Source organism: Fukomys damarensis, unplaced genomic scaffold, assembly GCF_012274545.1.
Source record: "Fukomys damarensis isolate Sample0158 unplaced genomic scaffold, DMR_v1.0_HiC HiC_scaffold_16, whole genome shotgun sequence".
Classification (NCBI taxonomy): Eukaryota; Metazoa; Chordata; class Mammalia; order Rodentia; family Bathyergidae; genus Fukomys; species Fukomys damarensis.
The window spans coordinates 135,051,163-135,056,252 of record NW_022900928.1 but is presented as its reverse complement, the minus strand read 5'-3'; the positions used below and the strand labels follow the sequence as shown (position 1 = coordinate 135,056,252).

General features: G+C 50.5%; 1 long non-coding RNA gene across 1 annotated transcript; it reads left to right on the top strand.

Moving 5' to 3' along the window:
• The first annotated feature begins 56 nt into the window (after nt 1-56).
• Nucleotides 57-4,368, top strand: LOC104875585. Its single transcript, XR_784109.2, has 3 exons — nt 57-75; nt 1,776-1,848; nt 4,294-4,368. It is a non-coding gene; the product is annotated as an uncharacterized LOC104875585 (long non-coding RNA).
• Nucleotides 4,369-5,090: the final 722 nt, after the last annotated feature.

Here is a 5,090-nt window from a genome sequence, read left to right as displayed (position 1 = left end):
TGTCCCGACCCCCGCGACAGCGGTGGCGGCGCTGCGGGGCTCTGGCAGGCGAGGGTAGCGAGACCTTCGCAGGCTGTGAGCTGGCGTTGGGCGGTCTGGGAGGGACGTGGGCCCTGCTCCCGAGTGGGTGCTGTTCGGCAGCGAGCAGCTTTCTGATCAGGCCGCCTAATAAACTTTGTCCACAAGGAAGGAGGTCAGGAGCATAGGTGACAAACTGGGAAAGAAGCAGCGCCAGCGTCTTTCTTCTTAGAATGGAGAAGGGATTCGTGCATTTCTGTGCTTTCACCGTGATCTGGTTTCTTTCTGTACGGTTGTACCGGGTCCTGAAATAGTCTTGGTTCTCTTGTTTCTTCCAGCACGGTCACAGACCGACCTTGTCGGGTGTCTAGTGCACGGTGTTCTAGGTTCAGCAGCAGGATACTACAGCCTAGCTGGGACTGTCAGGCCAACTCTCGGATGTCAGAGCTGCCCATTCTCTTTTTCAAAGTTTAAGGGGTACAAAAATGGCCTGGCGCAGTTCCTGTGCTTAGGTAGGTTGGGAATAGCTGACAGAGACTGATCGCACATACTAAGTGTAGTAGAAAAGTAGGGGCTTCCTGCAGAGGCTGTGAGTGGCTCAGCCTGGGCTTAGGAAAGGAGTGTTTCTGGAGTCAAATGCTGAATTGTGTGCTGGTGTTGCTCTGTGGACAAGGATGGAGGAAGAAACTGGCAGGAGCCGAGCCCTGCAGGGGTGATGCCCACGGGCACACTGAGGTAGTGTCACGCAGTTCAACATGGCAGAGCTCACAGTGCCAGAGGGGTGGAACCTGATGTTGAAGTAGTGCAAAATGGGTGCGTTCTGTGGGTCCCAACCCTGAAGCGCGTGCTCTAGCCCCAGCTTCTCACTTCTGTTTTAAAGTCCCTGAGGTAGGCAGTGTAGAATCACATGAGGAGAGACACTGTAATTTGCTATGTAGGATGGTGACTTGGGTAGTTTGGAGGGAGATTGGGGTGAAAGACTAGAAAAATGGATGTGGACAGAAATGAAACATGAGGCACTGAGTGAGTCAGCTGGTGTAGGGAGGAAATCAAGCCAGGATTTAATTGAGAGAATCTGCATGGCTTCCTGTGGGGTTAGGGGTGGGAGGAGTCCAAGAATCCTGAGATCAGCAATGAAAGGGAACACAGGAGGTGCTGGCCGCTTGAGAACCAGAGAAGGGTTGAGCATCCCTGAGAATATAGGGGCCAGGGCAGAAGCCAGGGTCTGTGGCCAGCTGACCAGGTTGCTGTCACTGGAGGACTAACCCTGCACCCCTGGTTGACACTAAGCAAGGTGCAAAGTTTGGGTTCATAGGATCACCCAGCTTTGGTCATGGCCTGATTTCACCGCCACTGTAGGGTTTGGCAGTGGAAGGTTCCATTATGGCAGTCCCTCCCGCTCCAAACCTTAGGGCCAGGGTAGGTCTGGTTCCTGAGGGAAATGGTTGTGTTCTCAGGAGAATGCTGGTCGGTAGCCAGAGGAGAGCAATCATGCTGGGTGCTGCACGTTTGTAGCCTCTGTGGCTATGCCAGGAGGAGTTGGAGAACTCTTCTTGAGACCTTGAGAGACCTTAAAAACAATTCCTTTGAATCTTCCTTCACATACCCCTCTGTCTGGAACTAAAATCTGACTCCATCTGGTGCTCATTTCCTACCACCCAGCGTCTTGTTCTGTGGAGGTGGGGTGGATGCTATGATGAATTTACCTCTTGTTCCCAGAAATCACAGCTGATGTAACCTTGCCTTTCATTCTGCAGGCGGGAGGCAGCACTGGGCTCTTGATGGACTTGGCAGCCAATGAAAAGGCAGTTCATGCAGACTTTTTTAATGGTAAGGATTCCGGGACTTGGGGTGCCAGGTTCAGTCTGACAGTTTCTTCTACATGTCGATGCAGTGGGGCAACTTTGTGACATGAATAATTTGGATCACGTCATGGTGAAGCCCAGACCCTCTGCCATTCTCAGTGCAGGGAGTGACACTGGTGGTTAACTCTGGCAATGAGCCCTATTTTTCCAAGAGAAAATTAATAGGAAATTGCTCCCTGTCTTACATTTCAGAGGTTGAGCTTGAGCACTGCTTTAGCACAAGCTCATGGACACCTGAGATTATGCTAGATTCCTTCCTGTCTGTCACCCGGATCTGGGTGTAGGAACCAGCCTGGCTGTATGGTCTGCTCTCTCTTGATGGTTGCTTTTGTTTCCTTTCCTTACCTGGCCCACACCTGTTTGTCCAGCTGGATTCTTGGCCTCCCTGTCCTTGGGGACTGACAGCCACACTCTGGCTTTTGCCCTTCCCTGTCTCTGAAGTCAAGATGCAGGATATACTTCATCTCAAATGTAAGGGCTTTCATACCACATTCCAAGAATGTGGGAGTAATTTTACTCAATAGTAACAGTGGAAACCTGACTCATATACATTCTCAGATGTGGTAGGGCATATTTCTCTTGGCTTTCTGATTTCTGAATGCCTTACTCTTGCAGGTTGTGTAACCCTCACTTCCTTAATTAGGGTTCAAACAGTAAGTGGAAATACTAGATATGTTTCCTACTCGGAAAAATGGTGTTTTCCTCCTTTTTCTGTCCTGCTTTAATCACATGGTGCTTTCTCGTACAAAGAACTTTTGTTACCTGTCAGAAGAAGCTGGGACAAGATCTTGCCATGTTGATTTCTAACTTATCAAACAGCCCGGAAGCCCCAGGTCCATGCTGGTTTGTCTAGATAATGCCAAGGCAGCCATTGCCCCAGAAGGGAAGCCAGGCTGCTAAACTAGAGTGTGGTCTTCCTGGGGCCTGGCTACTCCTTTAAGGCAAGTCCTGGCTGACTTCATCTGGTGTCAGGAGCAGGGGAAGTGACACTGGATGCAGCCCTTGAGAGCTGAGTAGCCTTTCTGTAAATTGTATGCTAGCAGATGGTGCAGAGGTGTGGAGTGTGCTCCAAGGCTGCCTTGATGAGAGTGGCAGCTTGTGCAGGGCATCTTGGGAGATGCCGCACCAGCATGGTTGTTTCATTCTTAGTGCTAGCACTGGGGTCTCTTGCATTTTGATGATTTTCAGAGTCCCATTTGTCCTCTGCCAGCCTGTTGGATTAGGTGTGATCTGTGCTGATCCAGTGACAGCCCCTTCCTTCTGACAAGAAAGGTGTCTGAGGGAGATCCAGCCCTTAGCAACATGAGCTCTCCCTATGAGCCATGCTGGAGGGGAGGAACAGAGAAGGCCTCTGCCCCACTCCTGCTTGCCCACTGAGCTCAGGAGCATGTGCCCACTCTGGGCACTCAGGTAGCGGAGAGAGGCATGTGATAGCTTCGCCGAGAGCTTCTGACAGTCCTTTTGGTTCATAGATAGATGGGCTGGGAGCTGGGTGTGGGGTTCTAGTGCTGAGTGTGACTCACTCTCTTTCATTGCTCTTTTATGAAGTAGTAGAAGATTTAGATGAGGCCTCAGGCAGGGCCAAGACCATGAGGGCTGACACACGGGGTGGGATTATTCCTGGAGCACATCACAGGGTGGCATCTCTGGAGGTGACAGGAGCAGAGGTTCTCTGGGGATGGGGACCAGATGTGACGTGCCCAGCATAGCCGTACCACATGTAGAGGCCAGGAGGCAGCGAGGACATGGAGTAGCCCCTCTCTGCTGCCAGATGTGTGTTGGGGATGCTCCCCTTCTGTGGGAAAGCCCGGTTTGGGGCTGCTGGAGGCTCCTGACTCTTTGCTGTGTGGCATCACCAGCAGGCACATTTTCAGTTCACTGCCCTGAGAGGTGGGGCTGGCTTGTTCTTTGCCTGTCATGGAAATGACGTGTGGTCAGGAAATTGGAAGATGAGTGAAAATTAAACCGGCCACAGTGGCTGTGGCTGTGGAGTGACTCAGAGCTGTACATTGTGTGTACCACACATCTTCCAGCAGGAACAGGGTCAGTCTGTGGTCAGAAGCTTGGCTTGGCCAGGCTTCCTGAAGAGGCATTCTCAGCAGCTCGGTCCTCCTGCCACCTTCTCCAGCTCCCCGCCAGCACTTTCACTCACAGTGCTCAGCAGGCTGTGAGGTGCTTGTCCCTGTGTCCACAACACCCAGTGTGCATTTCCCGAGGATTGTCTTATGAATAAAACAATATGAACAACACCGGAGCCCTGTTTATATTAAGCTGAGCCTTGTTACGGAAGGGTGCTTTTCCTACTACATTGTGTACTGTTTCTGTTTCTTTTGAGGTACCATGTAATATACTGTGAAGTGGTTTCCGCAGCACTTGCCCTGTGCCTGTTAATATGTGATTCTGTCTGTAGATTTTGAAGATCTCTTTGATGATGATGATGTCCAGTGAGACCCAGCCAGCTGTACACACGGCCATCCATGGCAAACCATTCAGCTCAGAGGACAGTGGCAAATGGCTTTAGACATCACTGGAAGTTAGGATCTGGACTGCTGAGGAAATGAGGAAAGAGGCTACCGGAATCACCTGAATATTCTGTCATCTCTGATGGAACCAGCCTTTGTCCTTATTTCAGTTAAAATAAACATGCAGGGTAACTTTAATTCTTGCACTTCTGGTTGAGTGTTCTAATTCCCAAAATGTGTGTGTGTGTGTGTGTGTGTGCAAGTGCATACGTGTGTGTATACATGTCAACACACAGAGCCATGTCAGTCAGCATAGTGAGCACCTGTTGTGCTGTTTTCCGGAAGCAGTTTTGGGTGATTGGCATGTGCAGGTGTTCCATGCAGCACTCCGAAGACCTGGCCATGGTCCTGCCTTGCCCCAAGTGGGCTGGAAGTCACTGCCCTCTACTCACAGTAGGTCTCATCAGAGCAGCTGTAACAGACCCACAGCCTAAAGAGTTAGGCTGATTGAATAGTGACTGAAAGCTTCTATATGAGAGGTGTATGTGTTGGTCCATTTCCAAAAAAGAAGGTAACATCTATGAGAAAAATGGTCTATATTAGCCAGGTAAGTGCTAGTGACTAAAAACAAAGAAGATTACTGCCAGGTTTGTTGGTGCATGCCTGCAATCCCAGTATTCAGGAGGCTGAGGCAAGAGGATTGTGGTAAGTTCAAGGTCTTGGCTCCCTAATGAGTTCAAGGCCA